The sequence below is a fragment of the Odocoileus virginianus genome, chromosome 11 (assembly GCF_023699985.2).
Source record: "Odocoileus virginianus isolate 20LAN1187 ecotype Illinois chromosome 11, Ovbor_1.2, whole genome shotgun sequence".
NCBI classification, from domain to species: domain Eukaryota; kingdom Metazoa; phylum Chordata; class Mammalia; order Artiodactyla; family Cervidae; genus Odocoileus; species Odocoileus virginianus.
The window spans coordinates 34,157,582-34,172,064 of record NC_069684.1 but is presented as its reverse complement, the minus strand read 5'-3'; the positions used below and the strand labels follow the sequence as shown (position 1 = coordinate 34,172,064).

General features: G+C 40.7%; 2 long non-coding RNA genes across 3 annotated transcripts in view; both read right to left on the bottom strand.

The window, feature by feature from the left end:
- LOC110149102 (uncharacterized) overlaps window positions 1–14,483 on the bottom strand; it is an 81,600-nt gene that overhangs the window by 57,710 nt on the left and 9,407 nt on the right. The gene's annotated exons all lie outside the window — the stretch shown is intronic.
- On the bottom strand, window positions 490–12,824 carry LOC139037481 (uncharacterized). The gene is made up of 2 exons (XR_011490336.1): window positions 12,187–12,824; window positions 490–935 (listed from the first exon to the last, which is right to left on the bottom strand). It is a non-coding gene; the product is annotated as an uncharacterized lncRNA (long non-coding RNA).

The following is a 14,483-nucleotide window of genomic DNA, read 5'->3' as shown; positions in this document are numbered from 1 at the left end:
CTAGTAGCTTCAAAAACAATTTTAATGGCCTAGTCACTGTCCAAACAAGGCAAAGGCTGGGTGGATCAGTCTCCTTATGTCACAGTTATAAGGAAGGTCCTTGTAGTTAAATGTCTCCCAGCCCCCAGTTCCATATATTTAATTCCTTCTCTTGATATTTCATCCTTTCAGCTCATAAAAGAGAAAATGATGTCATGCCTAATAAATGCCAGAGTAGCCTTTTTGAGAAGTGACACCAAACATGGGCAGAGTGCCGAAGTCTTGTTTGCTCAGGCAAACATTCAGACATCTGTCACCATTTAAGTTTTCATCTAAGATGCTGATTCCTACACAGGTTTCAGTGAGGTTTTGATCTATCTGAATTTCAAAGCACTGGGATTTGAGCCCACACAAGATGTACATGTGAGAATCTCTGTATCACTGAGCGAGCATGTACCAGAACACGTACATCCTCCCAGAGACACAATAACATTATCAAGGACCACTTACTGTGGGTGGATTAAAAAAATTTTTTTTTTACTATAATGTAAACTTCCTGTTGCGATTTGGACCAATTTCCTCTCCTTCAGTTCCTGGGGGAGATGGTAAGCAGTTCATCATGATTGTCTGAACAACATGTGAGCGTTTCTATAGGAACATAGCATGGCTGATCTTTGTTCCACGGACCATCTGCTTTGAGTTGTTTGTCCAGGTGCAATGCATTTTTCTCGTTCATTCCCAAGTTCTTCTCTGTTCCCTTTCGAATCGAAGACGTATGCTGGCTATTCACGGATTCAGAGGGAAGAAAACTATCTTGGCCAGAGAAGGCTGAACTGAAGCTCATCGGACCTCAGGCTCAGAACCCATGGCTTAGTGAGCCCTTCACAGACTCAACCATTACAGAAAAGGAAGAACTCTCAGGAATTCTCTGGTCCAGTCTTCTCCTGTGTGGGATTCTATGGAAACCAAAATCATCCACAGTTACGGTCTTTAAAGGACACAGGAAAGAGGCATGTCCAGAGTTATCCATGCGTTTGACTCCTTCATCCTCCTGGATTTTCTGCTGAACCCTAACCCTCACCCAACAAATGTAACTGGGACAATTGTAGACCACTCATAACTTTAGCCACAGAGACCCCTGGGATCAAAGCTGTGTGAGAAAGTCCGCCAGATAGGGGCTTAGCAGAAGGGATATCACTGTGGCCATGGGAAGCTGGGCTAGGTCCCAGGTGGTTTCAGCCTTTCTGGAGAGGTTGCTTCCATCCTCACACCCTCTTCCATCCCATCGTGTCCCTGGACCACCAAAGACAAGTTTATAGGCAGCATTAAAATAAATTTAAACTACTCCTATAGGGACTTAAGGCTTCCCTGATGGCTGAGCAGGTTAACAATCTGCCTGCAATGCAGCAGACACAGGAGATGCAGGTTCGATTCCTCGGTCAGGAAGATCCCTTGGAGGAGGAAATAACAGCCCGCTCCAGTATTCTGGCCTGAAAAATCTCATGGACAGAGGAGTCTGGTGGTCTACAGTTCAGAGGGTTGCAAAGAGTGAGACATGGCTGAGCACACACATATGAACATAAGGACTCCTTGGCAGTCCAGTGGTTAAGACACCGTGCTTCCACTGCAGGGGCCATGGGTAAAAATACCACCTAGCAAAGCTGAGCACCAAAGAATTGATGCTTTTGAACTGTGGAGTTGGAGAAGACTCTTGAGAGTCCCTTGGACTGCAAGGAGATCCAACTAGTCAATCCTAAAGGAAATCAGTCCTGAATATTCACTGGAAGGACTGATGCTGAAGCTGTAGCTCCGATATTTGGCCACCTGATGCAAAGAACTGACTCATTGGGAAAGACCCTGATGCCGGGAAAGATTGAAGGCAGGAGGAGAAAGGGACGACAGAGGATGAGATGGTTGGATAGCATCACTGACTTGATGGACATGAGCTCTAGGGGTTGATGACGGACTAGGAAGCATGGTGTGCTGCAGTCCATGGAATTGCAAAGAATTGGACACGACTGAGTGACTGAACTGAAAAATAAAATAAAATACCCCCCATACTCCCTCCCCCACTTCCCCTCTTCTTCTGGTTTCAACTGGGTCTAAATAAACATGACCCCCACTAGTGGCTTTCAAACTTTGCTAGTGATTCTGATCAACTGAGACCAATGGAAGCTGGATTATGTTCTAGGACTAGGCCATGACACCTGGTCTGTGAGCCCAGACCCAGAGGGGGAGGGCCATCAGTTAAGAAGTTACAAGGGGTGAATTTATGCTGACAACAAAAAAAGATGCATAGTTTATCTAAATTCTTGCTTAATTGAGTGTCTTGTATTTATACTTGTTAAATCTGGCTCCCGTAAGTGAGGAAGGTAGGCATGATTAGGAAGCGAAAAGGGTTCTCACAGGAAGAGCCCCCAGCCCAATAATAGCTGGGGACTTAGTAAAATTTGAGGGAGGGGCCCTGGGAGTGAAATCTCCCTTACTTCGACTAAATTTTTGTGTATATGTGAGGTGGGCTTTCCAGGTGGTCCAGTGCTAAAGAATCCACCTACCAAGCAGGAGATATGGGTTCGATCCCTAGGTTGGTAAGATCCCTGGAGAAGGGAATGGCTACCCACTCCAGTATTCTTCCCTGGAGAATCCCATGGACAGAGGAGCCTGGCAGGCTACAGCCCACAGGGTCTCAAAAAGTGAGATAAAGCTAAGCAACTGAGCACACATCTGAATGCAAAAATACCATAATCAAAGTTAAAAGACTGATGACAATATATCTTCTGCAACATTAAAAATAAAAATCACTGGCTAAGTCATACAAAGAACAAACAGAAAAAAAATTTTCCTACATAAAAACAGACTATGATTAGGCAATTTAAAAGATTGACGAGCTGCAAAAGATATCTGAACTAAAATGAGAATTTTTAGCTTATTACATTAAAAAAAATTAATATAAAACCACTATGGATAAGGATAGGAGTGGGGAATACACTGGTAGAATCTTTCTGGAAAGATACTTGCCAATATCCATCAAAGATCTTAAGAAAAGTCAATGTTTTAACATAAGAAGCCATAAAAGGACAAATGTAAAAAGACACAGAAGTATGAGGTTAGCCACTGCAGGGCAGTTCAGTTCAGTTCAGTTCAGTCACTCAGTCATGTCCAACACTTTGCGACCCCATGAACTGCAGCACACCAGGCCTCCCCATCGGTCACCAACTCCCAGAGTCCACCCAAACCCATGTCCATTGAATCGGTGATGCCATCCAACCATCTCATCCTCTGTCATCCCCTTCTCCTCCTGCCCTTGACCTTTCCCAGCATCAGGGTCTTTTCAAATGAGTCAGCTCTTCGCATCAGGTGGCCAAATTATTGGAGTTACAGCTTCAACATCAGTCCTACCAATGAACACACAGGACTGATCTCCTTTAGGATGGACTGGTTGGATCTCCTTGCAGTCCAAGGGACTCTCAAGAGTCTTCTCCAACACCACAGTTCAAAAGCATCAATTCTTCAGCACTCAGCTTTCTTATAGTCCAACTCTCACGTCCATACACGACTACTGGAAAAACCATAGTCTTGACTAGAGGGACCTTTGTTGGCAAAGTAATGTCTCTGCTTTTTAATATGCTATCTAGGTTGGTCATAACTTTCCTTCCAAGGAGTAAGTGTCTTTAAATTTCATGGCTGCAGTCACCATCTGCAGTGATTTTGGAGCCCAGAAAAATAAAGTCAGCCATTGTTCTCACTGTTTCCCCATCTATTTGCCATGAAGTGATGGGACTGGATGCCATGATCTGTTTTCTGAATGTTGAGCTTTAAGCCAACTTTTTCACTCTCCTCCTTCACTTTCATCAAGAAGCTCTTGAGTTCTTCTTCACCTTCTGCCATAAGAGTGGTGTCATCTGCATATCTGAGGTTATTGATATTTCTCCCAGCAATCTTGATTCCAGCTTGTGCTTCCAGCCCAGCATCGCTCATGACGTACTCTGCATATAAGTTAAATAAGCAGGGTGACAATATACAGCTTTGACATACTCCTTTTCCTATTTGGAACCAGTCTGTTGTTCTGTGTCCAGCTCTAACTGTTGCTTCCTGATGTGCATACAGGTTTCTCAAGAGGCAAGTCAGGTGGTCTGGTATTCCCATCTCTTTCAGAATTTTCCACAGTTTATTGTGATCCACACAGTCAAAGGCTTTGGCATAGTCAATAAAGCAGAAATAGACATTTTTCTGGAACTCTCTTGCTTTTTCGATGATCCAGCGGATGTTGGCAATTTGATCTCTGGTTCCTCTGTCTTTTCTAAAACCAGCTTGAACATCTGGAAGTTCACGGTTCACGTATTGCTGAAGCCTGGCTTGGAGAATTTTGAGCATTTCTTTACTAGCGTGTGAGATGAGCGAAATTGTGCAGTGGTTTGAACATTCTTTGGCATTTCTTTTCTTTGGGATTGGAATGAAAACTGACCTTTTCCAGTCCTGTGGCCACTGCTGAATTTTCCAAATTTGCTGAGTATAATAGCAAAAAATGAAAGCAAGGACAGTGTCCAGCAAGAAGGATTAATTAAACTACTGGACTACCTTTCAATGGGCTGCCGTCTATGGGGTCGCACAGAGTTGGTATCGCATACAGGCATTTAAAATTATATTTGTTGACTTGGAGTGATATGTACCATTAAATGTTATTTGAAAAAGAAATAAAAATGCATGTCAAATGATCTCATCTCTTTCTCCTCCTCTTTTTCCTTCTTACAAACCTAATTATGTACCACTTCTCACCACTAAGACAGCTATAATCAAAAATAATGTGTCGATGTCGATGTTCAAAAATTAGAATCCTCAGACCTGCTGGTGGGAATGAAAATGGTACAGTTGCTCTGGAAAATGGATTGGCAGTTCCTCAAAAGATTAAATATAGAGTCATTATCTGACGTGATTCCATTACTGGGTTTATTGCAATTGGCAGTTGTTCAGTCTCTGTCATGTCCAACTCTTTTTGACCTCATGGACTGCAGGATATCAGGCTTCTCTGTCCTTCACTATCTCCCAGAGTTTGTTCAAACTCATGTCCATTAAGTCAGTGATGTTATTTAACCATCTCATCCTCTGCTGCCCCCTTTTCCTGTTGCCTTCAATCTTTCCCAGCATCAGGGTCTTTTCTAATGAATCAGCTCTTCACATTAGGTGGCCAAAGTGTTGGAGCTTCAGCTTCAGCATCAGTCCTCCAATGAATATTCAGGGTTGATTTCCTAAGACTGTCTGGTTTGATCTCCTTGCAGTCCAATGGACTCTCAAGAGTCTTCTCCAGCACCACAATTCAAAAGCATCAATTCTTTGGCACCCAGCTTTCTTTATGGTCCAACTCTCACATCTGCATATGACTATTGGAAAAACCTAAGTATATACTGAAGAGAAATAAAAATGTGTCCACATAAAAGCTTGTATACAAATTTCACAGCACTATTTGAAAGATATAAGAAATGAAAATAACCCAAAAGTCCATCATGTGATGAATGGATAAATAAATTTTGGTTTGTCTATAAATAATGGAATATTATTTACCATAAAAAGAAATGAAGTACTGATACATGCTACAACGTGGATGAAACTTAAAAGCATTATGCTTCATGAAAGAAGCCACATACCAAAGACCACATGTTGTCTAATTTGGCTTATATGAAATGTCTGGGATAGGCAAATCCATAGAAACAGAACGTATATTAGTGGTTGCCTAGGGCTGGTTGGACTACAAAGAAAGCTGAGTGGCAAAGAACTAATGTTTTTGAACTGTGGTGTTGGAGAAGACTCTTGAGAGTCCCTTGGACTGCAAGGAGATCAAACCAGTCAATCCTAAAGGAAATCAGTCTTGAATATTCATTAAATCAGTCCTGAATATTCATTAGAAGGACTGATGTTGAAGTTGAAATTTCAATACTTTGGCCACCTGATGTGAAGTATTGACTCATTGGAAAAGACCCTGATGCTGGGAAAGATTGAAGGCAGGAGGAGAAGGGGACGACAGAGGATGAGATGGTTGGATGGCATCACCGACTCAATGGACACGAGTCTGAGTAAGCTCAGAGAGTCTTGGTAAAGGACAGGGAAACCTGGTGTGCTGCAGTCCATGGGGTCTCAGAGTCAGACACGACTGAGCAACTGAACTGAACTGAGGGCTGGTTTGGGAGTGATTTGGAGTGAAAAGTGTGACTGCTAATGGGTAGAGGTTTTTTGGATGGGGATGATAAAAATGGTCTAAAATTGATTGTAGTGATGGTGGTACAACTCAGTGAATATCCTAGAAACCATTGAAGAGTATACTTTTAGTGGGTAAGTTAAATGGCATGTGAGGGACTTCCCTGGTGGTCCAGTGGCCAATGCAGGGGGCCTGAGTTGATCCCTGGTCTGGGAACTAGATCCCACATGTTGCAGCTTAAAAAGATCACGCATGCCACAACTAAGACCCCATGCAGCCAAAAAAACAAAATGTGAATTTTATCTCAATCAAGCTGTTTAAAAATCCATTTATGTGGATTGAGGCATAGAGCAAACTTTGGAAGGTATTTTGAATCAAAATGTTAATAGGGGGTGTCTCTGAGTGGGGGATTATCTGAAATTTCCATCCAGGATCCTTTGAAGTCTGCGAAGAGTGTGTATTTCAATAGTCAGAGAAACAAAACAGTTTCCTGTCTGTTCCAGGACTTAGACCTGAGGACTCTTACAGGTGGGGACCCTGCCCACATTGTACCAGACACCATAAAAAGAACCTGAGCCCCACAAGCTTCTGTCCATGAAAGTATCTGAAACAGCTTTGATCGTTTTGCTTCTGAAATGATTAGGCTCCAGATAACTAACTTATGATTAGCTGTGACATTCTCAGCAGTTATCATGCAAATTGGGACATAGTGAAAGAGGGAAGATATGTAATCTACAGATAGCTTTTAAAAAAATATTTGTTTATTTGGCTGTGCCAGGTCTTAGTTGTGGCATGTGGGATCTGGTTCCCTAACCAGGGATGGATCCTGGGCCCACTGGTTTGGGAGTACGGAGTCTTAGCCACTGGACCCCAGGGAAGACCCTCCAGGTGGTTTTTTAATGAAATAAGATGCTTACAAATTATAAACCAACAAGGTTGATGATGTGTCACATTTCAGAGGTATCCAAACATTATTTCAGGATTTTTTCTCCTTTATTTAGTAGTTAATACAATTTTTCAGGACCCCAATATTTCAAGATGTAAAAGGAAATGACAACCCACTCCAGTATTGCCTGGAAAATTCCATCGACAGAGGAGCCTGGCAGACTACAGTCCATGAAGTTGCAACGAGTTGGACACAACTGAGCAACTGAGTACAGTGTTTCAAGGTGCTTGAGATCATCTCAGAGGCCCCGAGCCCCAGCTCTGGAGGTGACAATAATGTCAAAGATAGCGCCTGACAAATAATCTGACCTCACTAAGTATCTTTGGACTGATTGGTTTAAGGAGTCTTCATATCTTTCAAATCTTATTAACAAGTGTGGTATTTCCTTTTTTTCAGATTGCTGTAAACACGAAGAACATATATTTGCAAACTTCTATTAAACTTTCACATTCCTGAAAAAGGAATCAAGATGTCTCTTGATCAACTGTTTTGTTGATGGAACAGTTCCAGTTTGTTTATTTAGCTACTAAAAAACCTATTTTTATGATCAGTTCTACACCCTGTCTAGGGTCTGATATCATGTCAGCTCTTACTTGGTATAACATTTCATAACTGTTTGATAGATGCAAAACACAGAGACCCATTTACCCTCCAAATCATACCAGTGTGGTGGTGGTTGTCATGGTTGTTTGACTGGTCTAGTTGATTTACAATGTTCATAGAGAATGGACTTCCGGTTGTTGTTTTTAATGCCAACTGTCACTCAACCTGAATTCATCACTGATCCCAAGCTCTTTATCTTTCTTCCTTGGATCTAGTTAAGTTCTTCCCTATCCCATATTTGAATGATTACTTCTTCTTCTGTAAATACTATCTGGGTAGTCTCTGCTAGACTTTATCATTTTTAAGATAAAGTTTGATTTCATTCCTGTTTTATAGAATTTTAGCTACTAGAGGTTCAGTGAATGCAGAGTTTGGTCCAATAGTGACAATGACAGAAGCCAATATTTGACCTAAGATAAATAATCCTCACAAAATAAACTTCTAAGATATAATAAACTATCTAAAATTTTATTTTAAATATTCAAAACTTAGAACTTTTAAAATTGGATAATTATATTTTAAAGGTTTAACATTCTAGTATAGAAAAAGTTTCTCAGTGCTATCAACTATGTCACTCCTGTAGGCACAGTTAAAATATTAAATAGGTGTGCTTTTCCATATAATGATGGAAGAGTAAAATAGTTTAACTTTCCTGACTTTTCCCTAGCACCTTCTCCACTTATTCACACTTCTCATATTCTGTACTGTGTCTGGATAGATTATTATTTATCACTGACATGTTATACATGAGTTTGGGACTTTTCTCTTTATGAGCTTTGATGTTCTACTTTTAATTTATCTTCCCTGGTGGCCCAGTCAGTATAGACTCCACCTGCAATATAGGAGACCTGGGTTCGATCCCTGGGTTGGGAAGATCCTCTAGAGTAAGAAATGGCAACCCACTCCAATATTCTTGCCTGGAAAATCCCATGGACAGAGGAGCCTGGTGGCCTACAGTCCATGGGGTCACAGAGAGTTGAATATGATTGAGTGACTAATACTTTCATTTTTTTTTTCTGCCACTTATTGGCTGGTGGTCTTGAACAAGTTACTTTCTATGCCTCAGTCTCCTCTTCCATAAAATGGGGATAATGAAATACCCACCTCGTTGGGTTGTGGTGAGAACTCTCTGATATGTGCCAAGTGGTCAAAAGTGTGCCCTTCTTATCATAAATGGAAGTATATGTGTTCGCTGTTATTACTGTTATTAAATAAGTGTCACTCAGTTGTGTCTGACTCTGCGATCCTATGGAGTGTAGCCTGCCAGGCTCATCTGTCCCTGGGATTCTTCAGGCAAGAATACTGGAGTGGGTAGCCATTTCCTTCTCCAGGGGATCTTCCTGGCCCAGGGGTTGAACCTGGGTCTCCCACATTGCGGGCAGATTCTTTACTATCTGAGCCACCAGGGAAGACATTATTATTATTATTATCAATTATTAATTAGTACCCATGAAAGCTAACTCATGATTTATTACTTTTCATGAACTCTAGTCTCAAAATGACAGAAAGGAGGGAAATCAGACTTTCTGGATGGTTTAGAAAGTTTCTTAATAATACAAATATTGGGATGCCCTTGGTGGTCCAGTGGTTAAGAAACTGCCTGCAATGCAGAGGACACAAGTTCAATCCTGGGTCTGGGAAAATCCCACATGCCATGGAGCAACTGAGCTGGTGTGCCACAACTACTGAGCCCATGCGCTGCAACTCCTGAAGCCCTTGGGCCTAGTTCCCATGCTGGGCAACAAGAGAAGCCACAGCAGTGAGAAACTCAAGTACCACAACTCGAGAGGAACCCTCGCTCACAACTAGAGAAAGCTAGAGAAAGCCAGCACAGCCACAAAGACCCAGTGTGGCCAAAAAAATAAATAAAAGCTTTAAAAATGTATATAAATATCAATAAAAGAGTTAATCATGACTCCATAGCATTCTTTACCCTAAATAAAGATCTTTTATTTATCTGAGTGAATGTTTAAAACTTTTAATTATGGAAGTTGTCAGACCTATATAAAAGCGGGGAGATTCATGTAAGGAAGCATATGTGTCCAGATGCACATTCCACAAGGAGCAACATGCCATCTTGTGTTTAACTGAGCACATTCAATCCGATGCCCCACGTCCCCAGCACCTCTGGTCATGTGGTGGTCAGGACAGCACAGAGCCAGTCCTTCTGCAAAATCAGACTTCTTAAGGAGCAACAGCTTTTACTTTATCTGAGGAGGTAGGAATCTAGCCCCTACAGCAAATGTTTACTCTCAAGAATCATTTTTCACATTTTTTAATTTAAAATATATTCTGCCTCTTGATAATTAAAGAGGCATAAGTCACTTCAGTTGTTTTTGGTCTTGGCTGTGCTCCCAAGTGTCAAATACTTTTACTCCCAACAGATCAAACAAAAGTTCAAAAACCTCTGATGTCAATAGATCAAGTACAGACTCTTCTTTTTAAAAAATTTTTGGCTGCGCCCTACAGCACATGGGATGTTAGCTTCTCGACCATGGATTGAACTTGCTCCCCCTGCATTAAAATGTGAAGTTTTAGGCTCTGGACCACCGAGGAAGTCCCCAAGTACAAACTAATAATGGTGGCCTTGTATTACTTCAGCAGTGCATTTGTCACCAAGATACCCACATCCTCAGGGACAGAGAACCAGACCTAACAGGCTTTGTCATCTCATGACCATCATAGTAAATGCGAAGTTTCTAGCACACTGGGGAACAGATGGGGATGCTCATAGCCAAGCATTGTTCAGTCAATCGAGTCTGACTCTTTGCAACCCCAGGACATCACGCTTCCCTGTCCTTTGCTATCTCTCAGAGTTTGCTCAAATTCATGTCCATTGAATCAATGATGCCATCCTACCATCACATCCTCTCCAGCCCCTTTCTCCTCATGCCCTTAATCTTTCCCAGCATCAGGGTCTTTTCCAGTGAGTCAGCACTTCACATCGGGTGGCCAAAGTATTGGAGCTTCCCCTTCAGTATCAGTCTTTCCAAAGAATCAGTTCAATTCGATTTAGTCACTCAGCCCAACTCTTTGCAACCCCATGGACTGCAGCACACCAGGTTTCCCTGTCCTTCACCAACTTCCAGAGCTTGCTCAAACTCATGTCCATGTGTGATGACATCCAACCAGCTCATCCTCTATCATCCCCTTCTCCTCCTGCCTTCAGTCTAGCCCAGCATCAGGGTCTTTTCCAATGAGTTGGCTCTTCACATCAGGTAGCCAAAGTATTAGAGCTTCAGCTTCAGCCTCAGTCCTTCCAATGAATATTCAGGACTGACTTCCTTTAGGATTGACTGGTTTGACCTCCTTGCTGTGTAAGGGACTCTTAAGAGTCTTCTCCAACACCACAGTTCAAAAGCATCAATTCTTTGGCGCTTAGCTTTCTTTGTGGTCCAACTCTCACATCCGTACATGACTACTGGAAAAACTATAGCTTTGACTACATGCACCTTTGTTGGCAAAGTGATGTCTGTGCTTTTTAAAACACTATGTAGGTTTGCCATAGCTTTTCTTCCAAGAAGCAAGTGTCTTTTAATTTCATGGCTACAGTCACCATCTTCAGTGATTTTGGAGCCCAAGAAAATTAAGTCTGCAGCCAGGTACCTGGGACCAATAGTTCTGTCACTCACGTGAAGTCTATATAATCTGCAAATATGTTGGGAAATTGTAGACCACAGCAAGTACTTTATAGGTACTGACTCATTTAATCCTTACAACTGCCCTATAAAGAAGACATGATCGGTCTGTATTCAGGGTTGAAGAACCTGAGTCACAGAGATGTAAAGCAGCTTGCCCAAGATCACACAGCCAGAAAGTGGCAATCAGCATTGGGAGGAGATTCTGTACAGCCTCTCGAGTAAGCCTTCTCTGATTATCTCATGTTTCCTTCTTAGCCAAACCATGACATGCATGAAAAACGCAAAGGTATAAGCATAGTTTTTGTGTGCATTTTCACACTTCCTCTGTGTCATCTTCTTTATGAGATTTCATGCTAGATTCCAAACTGCTGGAGAGCATGAACAAAAACAAAACAAAACAAAAAAGAAAACTGAGCACAGAGTGATACTCAAATACCTTCCAGTCAAATGGCAATCACATCAAAACTATGTAACACTCATGGACACTCAAAAATTTGATGATGATAAAAATGTGGAAAAAGGAACAACACAAGGTTTGTGACAGATAATAAATACCCTGTTTTATCAGCATCTGATGGGTCAAAGGAGCCTAGAAAAGAGAGATGTCTAAGTTCCTTATTTTTACAAAATGCCAACCTTGAGTGTTTTCACTTTCTTGTACTTTTCTACTCTTACACACTGGGAACTTCTTATTCCTTCTGGCACCTTTCAAATCTGTGTTTTGATCTCTGTGAATACCTGAGAATACAATCACATTACCTAAGTCACACTTTAACTGCCTTCAGACAAATATGCAAACAAACAGCTTCAGAAAGCTCAGTAATTACCTGAAATCTATGCCAGTGTAGACTGACATCATGATCAACACAGAACCAGCTGCTGAAATGAGGCAGTTATTGTTTTGCTCAAATCTTTCTTTTAGTTGAAATGAATCACCTAAGTCAGAAAGCAAAGTGATTTTAATAAGTAATAGTCACAGTGACACATCTTATTGTAATATTTACAAAATGTTCTTGACATCATTAAGGCCATGCCCTTGGAAAGAGGAAGGAGGAACATAGAGAGTGAAAACATAGTCTGGGCACCCACTCTATGACAGGCGATCCCATCCACAGGCAGAGAATCCTGGGGAAACTGGTGTGGTGATTTTTTATTTCAAGCTGAAGAATGAGCCTCAGAGCAATTCAGGAATGTACCCCAAATCACATAGCTAGAAAAGGACCAAGCAAAGATTAGCAGTCAGTTCTGTCCAGCACTCAACCCTCTGCTACGTCTCAGAGTTTCCTGAGAAATCTTTTGAGAAATTAAGTGGATTCTTTAATTTCCCAAAGATTTGATTCCATTCCTATGCCTAATCAGAAAGTAACATTTTCTCAAGATTCGAAACTTAATAGAAGCCCTATTGAGGAAAAGTGGAAGGCAATCAACAGGTCTGAGTTGTCAGATCACTCATTTTAATGACTGGTGAAGACTCTCATTCTCCTCTGTGCCTTCATTTAGATGGTGGAAGTTTATATTCACAGTAGTCATAATCCTCACAGATATAAGTGGATTAAGCCCATAAGTTAAAAGGCAGACATACTGGGAGAAGTTCTGCTTAAGAGACAACTAAAACTAAAGGACGTGGAAAAGTTGAGATTAAAAGGACGAAAAAAGATACACCAGAAAGGAGAATTGGCATACCTTCACCAAAATCACACACACAAAAATGATCTTTAAGACAAAAACTGTTACTAAATCATGGAAAAATTTTCAACTTACTAGGAAGACATAAGAATTCTAAATGGATACACATCTAGCAGTCTCACACCATTTAAATCAAAAATTTATATGTACTACTATAAATTAGTAGTATAGGGAGAAATTGACAAATCCAACATCTCTCTCTCAATTATTGGTCAGTCGAGCAACAAAAATGAATCAATAAATATATTTAGACAATTTGATTAAAAACCTTGATATAATGGACACAGGTAAAATCCTGAATATAACAACCAAATCCATTTTCCCTAAGTACATATGAAACAGGTACAGAAATTAATCAGGGGACTTCCCTAGCAATCCAGAGGTTATTAATCTGTGCTTCCACTGCAGGGGGGTCAGTTGTGATCCCTGGACAGAGAATTAAGATCCCACATGCCAAATGGTGTGGCAAAAAATAAATAAATAAAAAATAAAGTAAAGCACATCTCAACAAATTTCCAAAAACAAATCACATACCTACCACATTCTTTGAACACAATGTAATTAAGTAGTGAAAGTGTGAATGTGTTAATTGCTCAGTTGTGTCCAAGACTCTGCAACCCCATGGACCATAGCCCACTAGGCTTCTCTGTTCATGGAATTTTCCAGGCAAGAATACTGGAGTGGGTAGCCATTCCCCTCTCCAGGGGATCTTCCCAACACAGGGATCAAACCCAGATCTCCTGCATCGCTGCCAGATTCTTTATCATCTGAGCCACAAGGGACCTAATTAAGTAGCGTCAATAACAAAAAGATATGATGTTTTATACACTGGAACTTAAAAAACAGAATTCTAAGTAATTCATGACTCCAAAAAGAAATTAGAATGAAAATTTAGAAATGGTTGGAATAATCATAAAACTCATACTGCCCATGAGGTTCTCTAAAACTTGTGTATTATGGTAAAAACTGCTCTCAGAGGGAATTGCATGGTCTTAAATACTTATATTTGCAAAGAATAAAGGCTGAAATTTAATGAGCAAACTCCTAACTAAAAATGGCAAAAATCACAGCAAAAATCTAAAGAAAGAGAAAAGAGAAAATCATAAAGAAAAGAGCAGGCATCAATGAGTAGGAGAAGAAATATCATACAGTAGGAAGAATCAACACCACAGTGATGAGTAGTTCTGGTTCACCGCAACTAGAGAGAAAGCCTGAGTGCAGCAAGGAAAACCCACCATTGCCATTCATTCATTCATTCATAAAAAAAGAAAGCAAAACTTGAGAATACAGTGAAGTTTTATGCTGATATATTTGACAATTAGATGAAACAAATTTCTAGAAAAATACAATTTATTAATCATGACTCAAGAAGAAATATTAATAGAACGCTTGAAGAATCCTAATATTATTTTTGAAAACTGAAGCAGTATTAAAACAC